Source organism: Podarcis gaigeae (genome assembly GCF_964106915.1).
Source record: "Podarcis gaigeae genome assembly, chromosome: 1".
NCBI classification, from domain to species: Eukaryota; Metazoa; Chordata; class Lepidosauria; order Squamata; family Lacertidae; genus Podarcis; species Podarcis gaigeae.
In genome coordinates this window covers 131,359,230-131,371,588 of record NC_139678.1, presented here as the reverse complement: position 1 = coordinate 131,371,588, position 12,359 = coordinate 131,359,230, and the positions used below count along the sequence as shown (strand labels likewise).

Genomic DNA, 12,359 nt, shown 5'->3' with positions numbered 1-12,359 from the left:
CAAACCAGACCGTTTGATCTCGATGTTCATTCTGGACTCTTGTGATACTCTGCAGTTTCCATTATGATCACTAGAGGCCACTGAAACACTTGCTTATAAGGGAGGACCGGTCTGACTGGGGAAGTGAAAGTGCCTCCTTTGTCAGGCAGTTCATATATTTTGAACTGGACAGCGCAGATTTCATTAGATTTGCATATACTGTACTAAATTGCTCTTCCAAATTCTTGATTGTGCCCACAAATCCGCCCACAAGAGAATGGATTGAATCCAGATATTGTGGCCAGTGCTTTGAGACCTGAACCATTCAGAATACCAGTCCCTCACGTGACAACTTGGTTTGAAAATTAACTTTTACTGACTTCAGCTCATAAGGAATTGTTGCGCCTATTAGCCTGGATTGTCATTGGCCCTTGGCTACAGCTCATAGTTTGTTTGGACCAAGGCAGACCATGAGCCTGGCTTCACACATAACGCGAAGCCAAACCATGGCTTAACTCCAAGAAGCACAACAGCAACTGGTTTGGTGAGGAGCAAATCACCACATGGTTTTGACTCAGCGCTATGTGAGAATCAGGCCACTCACTCACAGTTAAATAGAAAGTCTAATGAAAAAAGTTAAAATTGTGACTGTGTTTCCCTTTCATTACAAATAAGAAGCAGTGATTGCTTTTTTAACAATTAATACATAGGAAACAGGAATCTGCCTTATACTGAGTCAAACACTTGGCCAACCTCGGTCTCGATTGTCTACATTGACTGGCAGAAGCTGCCCATGGTTTCCAACAAGAGTCTCCCAGCTGTACCTGGAAATGCCAGAAGCTGAACCTGGGAGCTTCTACATGCATCTCTGAGCTACAGCCCTTCCCTAGCCCACTGCTGCTGTTTTACTTATGAATCAGCAATGCTTCTGAATACCAGCTGTTGGAAACCACAGCATAGGAGAGCGCTCTTGTGCTCGAATCCTGCTTTGCTGGTTTCCCACAGGCATCTGGTTGACCAGTGAGAGAACAGGATGCTGGGCTCTGCTTATGTTCTCTTCATCCAGCAGTTTAGTATGGGCTACTAAAGCCCTACATATTTTTGAAAATTGAGAGCTCATACACACTCGTCCTAGACAGCAGAAGTCCAATAAGTTTTCCACTTGCCCCACACTTACTAGGCATGGGTCTGAACAATTTTGCCTTTCCCCTGGAAACCTGCTCTTTAGTGCTAAATCAGAACAAATGGCAATCTGCAGAAAACCTGATTGCCATTTGTTCCGATTCAGTGCTAAGCCATGGGTTTACTTGGGGGAAAGCAGTGGGGCGAACAGAAGTGTGGATAAGCCCCCATTCTTGCCTTCCCATCACTATGGTGCAGCTCTAGATCCTGTGCTCAGTTTACAGGGCTCAGCCTTCAAGCATGTGGCATCATTGCAGTGAATGCAGTAACTTGGAGCATCTTAACTGACAAAGTAAGTGTCACGCTGCGGTGAGCTCCACATTTCACCTCTGTGCTTTTTGGACATGGATGGGGGCCGGACCCCACCCCCAAAATATTTGAGGGGCTCAAAAGGGCTCTGCTCCCAGGAGCTGGTGTCCCTGATGTGCTTAGACTGTGTCTTTCCACTAAGTTATAGGGCAGCCACTAATCATGTATATTTGGCCTTTGGAAGTAGACCTTCCAGAGAAGAGGGCATGATGTCTACACAAGTTTGTTCCTAGTACGTCTTGTTTTAGAAATTAAGCACTGCATACATTACCACAGTGATTTCCACCTAAAACTGTAGGCTAACCAGCTACTGATAATTGTTTCAATTTAGATTAATTTTTGTTTTACATGTTTCTATTTCCTGCCCTGAGGCCTTCGGATTATAAATGCTTATAATCAAATGTAAATAAATAATAGTTAAAACAAGAGCATAAAAAGTAGCCTCAGTTTACAGGCTTTAACTCCTGTAAAGGTAAAGGTACCCCTGCCCGTACGGGCCAGTCTTGACAGACTCTGGGGTTGTGCGCCCGTCTCACTTCAGAGGCCAGGGGCCAGCGCTGTCTGGAGACACTTCCGGGTCACGTGGCCAGCGTGACATCGCTGCTCTGGCGAGCCAGAGCCGCACACGGAAACGCCGTTTACCTTCCCGCTGATAAGCGGTCCCTATTTATCTACTTGCACCCGGAGGTGCTTTCGAACTGCTAGGTTGGCAGGCGCTGGGACCGAGCAGCGGGAGCGCACCCCGCCGCAGGGATTCGAACCGCCGACCTTTCAATCGGCAAGTCCTAGGCGCTGAGGCTTTAACCCACAGCGCCACCTGCGTCCCTCCTTAGAAGGTCCTTAATAGGACTTCTATTCAGAGTTCCTGTATGTCCTCTGTATTCATGGAGATGTTCACTGTAATGACTGTAAAACAGAGTTGCTTTCCAAGCAAAGAGGGAGAGGCCAGATTTTCTAGAAAACCATCTTACTTTGAAGATGAGATCTATTTACAGAACCAATTTGTTTCCATGTATTACTTTAGAGGGTTTTAAGCAGGCAACCTAAATCCCCACAGCATCACAAGTAGTTGGGGGGGTGGGGTGGGGGGTATGGAGAGAAAGGGAGGGAGGGAGGGAGGGAGGGAGACACAGGCTTGGGACAAGACACATCACCATGGAGATAGATAAGAGCAAATGGTTGTACCATCAAACGGAAGGAAGAAAGCCAGGAGAAGACACAAATAAAAGGAGAAATCTCATTAAACCCAACACTAATTTTGTAATCAGAGGAATAAAGGTCCCTTGAAAGCCTCCAGCCCAAAGATACGGCACAACAAAGAAGCACAAAAGGTTTCTAGCAGCCAGGTGTGGAGTGCATTTCGACATGCAGCGCTCTGCTTTTCGTCTGCTTTCTTCCCAGATTGTCCAGCATAGTGCTGGGGTGGCAGTCATCTCTCTAATCATGATGTTCGGCAGCAGGAAACAGTATGAATTGCCTTTCCTTATTATGCTACATTGCTGAAAGAAAACTGACATGCATGGGTTTCTGAGGGAAAGCTCTATGGAAGTAATTTTTATCTGCAAATCCATGAGGAAATCTGAATGTGGGAGGACTATCTATCTATCTATCTATCTATCTATCTATCATCTATCAGCTATCTATCATCTATCATCTATCTATCTAATGCCTCCTCCACCCCCCGCACAGGAGACATTGAATACAGTGGTACCTCGGGTTACAAACACCTCTGGTTACAAACACCGGGTTACAGACTCAGCTAACCCGGGAGTAGTACCTCGGGTTAAGAACTTTGCCCCAGGATGAGAACAGAAATCGCGCAGTGGCAGCGGGAGACCCCATTAGCTAACGTGGTACCTCAGGTTAAGAACGGTTTCAGGTTAAGAACGGACCTCCGGAACAAATTAAGTTCGTAACCAAAGGTACCACTGTAATTATCTTTTCACCCCTTGTGCCCCATTAACATATCTCTACATTTTTGCAAGTTCAACTGTAGTGATGTAGTAAGAGAGTATGAGCTTTGCCTGCTGATGGTTCTAGGCAGGGGACTACAATTTTTGCCAACCCCACTCACCTCTCCCAGCGTGGGAGAGAATCAGTTTGCATGCTGCATCTTGAAGGTGCGAGTGTGGCAACCGAAATGGTCAGACCCTGTCCCTGGGCTCAGGTGCCCAACTTCTCCAGGTAGTGCTGGGAAATCTGAAATCCTCAGATATACTGGCAGCATAGACAAGACAGGCGAAGGGCCAATGGTCGCACCATCAGATTGATAAGGCAGCTTCCCATCTGCTTCCTAACTTGGGCATACTTGGGTGATCAGGGGACTTGAAATGCCAGGGAACAGAGGCATGGCTGGTAGGGGATGGGCCCAAGGTGCATGAACTGACAGAATGGTCCTGAGTCCTTGGGAATAAAAAGTAAAGGACCCCTAGACTGTTAAGCCCAGTCAAAGGCGACTATGGGGTTGCAGCACTCATCTCGCTTTCAGGCCGAGGGAGCCAGCGTTTGTCCACAGACAGCTTTCCAGGTCAAGTGGGCAGCATAACTAAGCTGCTTCTGGAGCAATGGAACACCTTGATGTAAACTAGAGTGCACGGAAACACCATTTACCTTCCCGCCACAGTGGTACCTATTTATCTACTCACACTGGCGTGTTTTCGAACTGCTAGCTTGGCAGGAGCAGCGACAGAGCAACAGAAGCTCACCCTGTCGCACAAATTCAAACCACCGACCTTTTGATCGGCAAGCCCAAGAGGCTCAGTGGTTTAGACCTCTAGAACAAGCCTAGCCGGAGTTGAAGGCCGCAATGCTTTGGGTTGTCACAGATGAATCTTTGTCTGGGGCACAGTACCAATCCAAAGGAAAGTAAAAATAGTAGTACTGTCTCTCAATGGGGATATTGAAAGGCAGGGACCTGTATACTGTAGAATCTGACCCTGACAATTGCCAGTAGTACTAGCCACATCAGTGTAACCATGGGCAGTGCTTAAATTATTACCACTGGACATTTTACTATAGGACATTTCAACTTGGAAGTGAAGGAGTGTGCCAGAAAATGTCAAATCACTATAATTTAAAATGTGGAAACTTGGAAAGTATAGATATGGCAAGGCGAAGGAAACAAGATGTACTCTAAAACCAGACTCTGTATGAACTAAAGTGACCATTATGTTGTGTGGAGTTTGTTAACATGTCACTATGACTCTCCCATAGTTCTTCTAGGCTATGGACCAGCAGAGGGTTTCTGCAAGGATGCTGCCAGCACAATTTTACAACCAATAAAACTGCAGCCACTGCCTGATGACTTACTAGTGTCAGGGTCTGAAAAGCCAAAGAACCTGAGAGCCACATGAAGAAGGAAATAACTTATTTTGCTTGCTTGGCTTAACTATTTCCTAGTTTTACTAGGTCTTTGAGCCACCAGATTCTGCCTCGAATGCTATCTGTTCAGAAAGCAGGAAATAAGTATAATATAGCATCTTAAAGAGCAAAAAATTTATTGTGGCATCAGCTTATGTGGGCTACATTCTGCTTCACCAGATGCTTGAGTTATCTTGAGTTGCAGCAGGGGCAGGGAGGGAGGATTGTAATAAATGAAGTCAGAAATAAATCAAATGCTCCCCCAAAAGTACCGATGGAGATAATTACATTCACAAAAGTCAATCATGTTAATAACACAAATATTCTGGCACTGGTAAACCAACTGGCACAGATAATGTGATAAAAATCCATTGTGCCAATTCAGTTCACAAGGGATGGCACTGAAATCCAAAGTTGGCAGCCATGTCCACACACCAGCGGTGAAGAACCAGACCTTAAATCTTAACCGTAACACCAACTTTTCTCCTTCAGCCTAGAGATGGTGCTTTGGCTGAATAACTCTTACGACTGCATGCTGAGGCATGCTGCATTCAAAGGAAAAATAGCTGCGTGTAAGTAGCCAAACAATGTCAATGAACTAAAGAACATCAATAATTTGTCAAGGCTGCTGCATGTCATGTATCTAGACAAAAGCTGAGAAAGTACAGAGACAAAGATGGCAAGCACATGTTGACTAAACTAAATAACTCTTGCAAAGCTTAATGGCCTTTTCCTATCCAATATTTCATTCATTCATCCATTCACAATAGCTTGCAAACAAACACATTGCTGATTGGCTAAATGGCATTCCTTGGCACTGTTTCCTTTTGCTGGGTTTCAGTGAATAAAAGCGACGGGGGAGGGTAATCCACCCTGTTTTGTGTAACGTTTAATGAACTTCTGCCACAATCCTTATAGATTCCTAGGCAGAATTCAGCAAAGTCTGCGGAAGGCATTCTTTGGATTTGTGTCTTTTGGAGAAGTCCTTTTTTTCCTTCTTGCTGGTAGTTCCTAAATTCCAGTGATAAGTGTGTTTTGAGGCACACACAAACATACTTATTATTTAAGGAACAAACATTCTTGTGACACTCAAAATATTAAGCCAATATTAAGCTTTCGAAAACGATCAGAAGTACCTAGGACATTATTGGAGAGTATCAGTTTTCTTGGGAGGGGAGAGTATTATAAACGCTTGGTGTTTGGGGTATTTACTTTGATATCATTGTGTGGTGGTTTTGATATTTATTTACAAAGAGTGGAATTTAATGTATGGCTGAGTACAGGGCTGGCCCAACCATGAGACAAGGTGAGGTTACTGCCTCAGGTGTCACACTCCCTGAGGCAGCAGATTGTGATGTTGATCTTTCTTCTCCTCTTGTTCCTGATGGAGATCTTTCCTCACCCCTTATTCCCTGGGATGGGAAGGGCACCATTTTGGGGTCTGCCTCAGGCGTCAAAATGTCTTGGGCCGGCCTCGGCTAAGTGGGGTATGTGCACAGGGAATTAAGTCCACTTGTGCAACTGTTCAGAATTGGCCAACTGTTTTCATCCATCTTCCCCAAGTAGGTGGGGAATTTTGCGCCCAGGGCCATGCCCCCTCACACCCCCCATGCTACGTCACTGGTGCCTTGTTCTGTTTTTGTGTACTGTCCTTCCCCCTTTTTGTTTGTTTGTTTGTTTGTTTTGCTTTTATTAAACTCTCTGGACCTATGAGATGGATGCAGCTGAATGCTGTGACATTCAGCTCATTTGAGAAACCCAGCCATGTAGGGCAGGCACCCAAGGCCCAATTTAGCAGAATGAGCAGGAGGGCACCCCAACACTGCAGGGTTGGTTTAGTGACCACATACGGAAGTAAGTGAAGTTAATGCACCTGAACTTCTAAAGAGGTACCTCCCACAAAAGACCATTAAGTCCAGCACCTAAAATTATTCTCCTAACTGCACCACTGAGAGCGGGGACCATTTTCCTTGCAGCTGTCTGTCTGCCCTCACCCAAGGGATCAGGGCAGCAAATGTGATGACAGCTCCATCAATCCATGTTTGACTTGGGCAGCTCACATTAAGCTGCTTTCTCCCGTTAACTGTGCTATATGTTGAGATTCCCTCATGCAAGTGATGTAGGAAAAAACCTGCTCCTTTTCCCTTGTGGGGTATCCGAGAGCCCATATAGAGTCCTTAAGTGGGTTCCCTATCTGTAGCAGAAAATAACAGAGGCCAACCAGAGAATATTGAGAAGCAAAGCAGCTTGTAAGCCTGATCTTTATTAAACTGTTGCAACAGGGTCCTCACTCACCACATGCAGGAGAGAGGAGGCGAGGAGAGAGACGCCTAAACGTGAAGGGGTGCAAGAGATATTCCGATGGCACTGAAGACGTGCATCTCGAAAACATTTGGGTTCACACAAAGTTTTCCTGAAGGTCATTATTCAGTATGGTAACTTATGGCTTTGCTGTCAGTTTCCATAAAGCCACTTCTTGTAACAAGGAGGCGGTGGGGTGGGGTGAGGTGGGGTGGGGGAGAAAAGAAAAAGGGTTTTGTTTGGAGCCATTAGGGGGCCCCTCCCCCACCAACCCTATTAGTGAGCTTTATTAAAGCCATGCAGACAAAGAGCAGGGATGCCCTCCTTAATGGAGAGCCTCCGATAATTACTCGGCTCTGCCGCTTCTTCTGGGGCCTGAATGGCCTTTGAATAATGTTTCTCTTGCTGTGGCTGCAGACAATGTCCTAGCAGACTGCTCTAAACGGTGCCAATCCCATTAGCAGAAGAAAAGCGGGCCCCTTTCTAGGGACGTGGATGTTTGTTTGTGGTGGTAGCGGCAGCCTTGCAGTGGGAATGAACTATGCCCACCGCCTGATCGCTTCTGCGAGGCGAAGGAGCCGTGCCAGGAAAAGCTTGTTCAAAAACAATCCCCCTCTTTAAAAAGACCTGAGCTAAGTGGCTTGGGAAAGAAGGATCTGGCTGGCAGAAGGGCTCGCGGATGGGAATATCTCTCATAAAAGGAGAAGTAAAACATAGCTTATTGAATGTTAAAGAAAAGGTAATTGCTACAGTGTTGAATTCCAGTGGGCAGCTTTTCCTCTGCCTCCAAGGGTCAGCTCTGATGTTACATTCCCCCCCCCCCCCATGGACGGCTGTGAAGAAATTGCATGTGAAAAATGTAAGCGTAAAACAAAACGGATGCATGCAGGAAATAAATGTTATTGTAATCCGAGGCAGGGAAGAGCAGAACGCCTACTGGCTCCAAGTATACCCTGAGGGTACAGGCTGGTATTTTAATTTTAATTTTAATAATAACTCATAGATCTTTCATGCAAAAACTGAAGCATGCTTCCCATTCCAAGGCAGAATATTTCACCTGCATTCCTAACTCAGGAATACAGCAAAGCACTCTGGTGGAAGGAAATCATTTGGGTTGAATCAGAAATTCTGTAAATATAAACAAAGATGGTCAATGCCCAAATTCTAGCCGAGCCACCCCTTTCCCCGATCAGTAGAACCTAATGCAGACAACCTGCAGCCTCAAAGCAATACCAGTACAAATTTTCTAGAAAAAGAGGCACCGGAACTCACCATGAACTTCTCCCTCATACTGTTAGAATGGTAATGGCGCCCACCTGAGAGGTGCTGAGAGTTCCATCAAGTTCCAGCTAAAGAAAGCCCTGGTCTATACTATTTTTACTTATAAAACACAGAACAATGAACAAAATAATTTAGTTCAATTTTAAATGTTGTCACAAACTTTGATTAATTGTTGGTATGTCTGCCCCACTGGCTCCATCCCCTAACCTGGCAGGACTGCTCTGAAAGATTCTTTTGAAGGTTGCAATCCTATAACCCTTTAGGTAAAGGTAAAGGGTAAAGGGATCCCTGACCATTAGGTCCAGTCGTGGCCGACTCTGGGGTTGCGACGCTCATTTCGCTTTACTGGCCGAGGGAGCCGGCGTACAGCTTCCGGGTCATGTGGCCAGCATGACTAAGCCACTTCTGGCGAACCAGAGCAGTGCACGGAAATGCCGTTTACCTTCCTGCCAGAGCAGTACCTATTTATCTACTTGCACTTTGAGGTGCTTTCGAACTGCTAGGTTGGCAGGAGCAGGGACTGAGCAACAGGAGCTCACCCTGCCACGGGGATTCGAACCACCGACCTTCTGATCGGCAAGTCCTAGGCTCTGTGGTTTAACCCACAGCGCCACCCGCGTTGTGAATAAACCCCGTTGAACTTGATGGCACTTGCTTCTGAGCAGGCAGGCATAGTATTGTGCTGGCAATTAAATACATAATAGCATCCTTTATTAACTGAACAACACATTTACAAAAAATGCTTTTAGTATGAGTGCTTATAAAACCACAGATAGAGGGCATCAAAAAACAGGACAGGAGCTCCTCCCATTCATATATATGCCATCTTCAAATATTTAAAGGGCTGTCATGTGAATGATGGAGCATACTTGTTTTCTCCTGCTTTGGAGGGAAGGACCAGAACCAAAGGAGATTCTGACTAAACATCTGAAAGAGCTTTGTAACAGTAGGAGCTGTTCCATCCTTGGGAGATTGTGGACTCTCCTTCCTTGGAGGTTTTTAAGTAGAGGTTGGATGGCCATCTGTCATGGGTGCTTTAGTTGAGATTCCTGCATTGCAGGGGGTTGGGCTAGATAACTACACTAGCCCTGGTGAACATCTCAAAATCCCAGAAAAGCCAATTGTGTGTGTGATGTGGGAGGAACAGAATAAAAGAACCAATGGGCTTTTTCTTTTGAAAAGTACCCGCAATGTTGAGATTTATTTTCATAACACTAGGGCCTCTGGCTGTTACCTGTCATCACACACTGATGTTGTTGTTATTAGTGTTGGTTTTTTTTAAATAATTTTTTATTATTTTCCTTATACATACTTTTACAATACATTACAATAAATCACTTAAATACTTTTAGCTCTGCTGAGCCTGCGACTTCCCTCCAACTCTTCAGCGAGTATCCCTTATTTTCTTGTATTGCGTATTCTATTTTTTTAACTCTTATATCTGTCATACATTGTAAGAGCTATTTCAGTCCTGCCAGTGTTCTTAAATTTTTACAATTATCCATTATGGTGTTATTATTATTACCAGCCATCACAAGTTGTTTATTCCTGTTCCATACCCTCCAACATTTCTCCGACGAAAATAGGGACATCCTATTCCATAATAAACAAAGGTCCGTATAGTTAAAGCCATGGTTTTCCCAGTAGTGATGTATGGAAGTGAGAGCTGGACCATCAAGAAGACTGATCGCCGAAGAATTGATGCTTTTGAATTATGGTGCTGGCGGAGACTCTTGAGAGTCCCATGGACTGCAAGAAGATCAAACCTCTCCATTCTGAAGGAAATCAGCCCTGAGTGCTCACTGGAAGGACAGATCCTGAAGCTGAGACTCCAATACTTTGGCCAGCTCATGAGAAGAGAAGACTCCCTGGAAAAGACCCTGATGTTGGGAAAGATGGAGGGCACAAGGAGAAGGGGACAACAAAGGATGAGATGGCTGGACAGTGTTCTCGAAGCGACCAGCATGAGTTTGACGAAACTGCGGGAGGCAGTGGAAGACAGGAGTGCCTGGCCTGCTCTGGTCCAGGGGGTCACGAAGAGTCGGACACGACTAAACGACTAAACAACAACAACATTCCATAATAATAATAATAACAATAATATTTATACCCCACCAACCCCCATCTGACTGGGTTGCCCCAGCCACTCTGGGCGGCTTCCAACATATATAAAAACATAATAAAACATCAAACATTACAAAAACTTCCCTTCAGATGTCTTCTAAAAGTTGTATGGTTACTTCTCTTTGCTTGGGGGTCACATAACTCCATACCCTCTAACATTTCTCTGATAAAAATAGGGCTGTCCTAAGGAAAAGCGGGACATTCTGGGATCAAATCAGAAAATCCGGGTCTGTCCCTGGAAAATAGGGACAATAAAAAATACTTAAATAACTGAGGTTCTATCCTCCTTAACAAAAATCCTGGCTACGCCCATGTTGGAGGGTCTGCATTGCTTTTAATTATTATTATTATTATTATTATTATTATTATTTTGTTTTGTTTTGTTGTTGTTATACTATTATTACTACTACTACTACTACTATTAGGTTGTTGTTTTTGTTTTTATTACGTATTTTGTGATTTTGTATCTTGATTGTATTTTGTGAACTGCCCTGAGGACGCCCCCCCGGTATAGGGCGGTATAATAATAATAATAATAATAATAATAATAATAATAATAATAATAATAATAATATATCATCGTCATCATTATCTTTATATTGGGCGGGGCTGAGGAGTGCGGAACAGGCTGCCTGCCGGAACCTTCTTGCCGGTTCCGGTTTCCCTGACTGCTGCGGGGAAGCGTTTGAGGCGAGCACCGGGGCCAGGGCAGCTTGTAAACAGAGAGAGCCGAGGCGGCGGCTGAGGCTGAGGGCGGTTGCCGGTTGCCGGTGTCTGTGGCCGCCGGTGGCGGAGGGAGCGAGGAGGACGGGAAGAGAAGGCAAGGGAAACCGGCGGGAATAAATGCGGGACCCCCGGGCGGCGCGTGTGCGGCTGCTGCGGAGTCCGGGTCGAGGCTGCCTGTGGCTTGAGCCCCTTTGCCTTTGAGTCCCTGGAGGCTCCGCAGATGGGAGTGGAAAGGCCGGCTCAGCCCCTGACCATCCCGAAGGTCCAGCCTGGGCGTTTATGGCGCCTTCCTTATTGTGCCAGGTGCCCTCTTGGCTCTGCAGGCTCTGCAACCTGGCACTTTTAGGAGGCGCGCATCCTTATAAAATCAAGCAGCTTGGGGGTTTGTTGTTGTTGTTGTTGTTGTGCATTTCTTGTGCCTGGATCTGTATTCATCCTCTGTCCCCCCCCCCGTCCTCCCCTCCCCCCCAGCTCCTTAAATTATGCAATATTAGGTCATCCCATGGATGCAGTTATAGCTTTCACCAAAGAAGCCACGCAGAAACTGCAGGACAAGCACAAAGCTGTGCACTCGGCTTAAGCGTTTTGTGTAAACTGTGTTTTGTCGTTGTTGCTGCATCTAATATATATTCGTTCTCTTCTCTATGTAGTGTTTAACCTGCCCTTCTTCCAAGGTGGTGTGTAAGAGCCTCCTATCCCCCTCTCCCCATCCCACTTGTATCATTGCAACAACCCTATGGAATAAATTGAATTCCTTTAAACTGAATGATGACAGGTGCCTTGAAATCACTCCGTGAACTTTGTGGTGCAGTGCAGATTTGAGGCCAGGTCTCCCTGTTTCAGGCAAGACTCTACCAGAATAGCTCTCTAGCACATTACATGTGCACCACATATGTGGTGCCCTCTGAAGGCATGCAAATTGTTGAATCAGAGTTAAAAGCATATTAATGTTCTCTTTGATTATTATTTTTAAGCATTATGGAAAATAGTTTACTGTTTGTGTTCTGAGTGTACCATGCTACCCAGGCTTCCTTGAGAACGCACATATTTTTATTCCAGAATGCAAAGTGTGACAAAGGAGGTTATAGTTGCCATTT

The 12,359-nt window shown here is 45.3% G+C and overlaps 1 protein-coding gene and 1 long non-coding RNA gene across 6 annotated transcripts in view; both read left to right on the top strand.

The window, feature by feature from the left end:
- The window catches only part of LOC310833677, a 244,055-nt gene that overhangs the window by 89,224 nt on the left and 142,472 nt on the right, over positions 1 to 12,359 (top strand). The window lies entirely within an intron of this gene.
- The window catches only part of PLEKHM3 (pleckstrin homology domain containing M3), a 798,157-nt gene continuing 796,991 nt past the window's right edge, over positions 11,194 to 12,359 (top strand). For 2 of the 4 annotated variants that reach the window (XR_014557238.1, XM_083707671.1), the window contains exon 1: positions 11,194 to 11,356. The gene's annotated coding sequence lies outside the window, so the exon portion shown is untranslated. Of the gene's footprint in view, positions 11,404 to 12,359 lie in introns of all 4 variants that reach the window. The other 2 variants (XM_083707672.1, XM_083707674.1) reach the window with 2 other exon arrangements.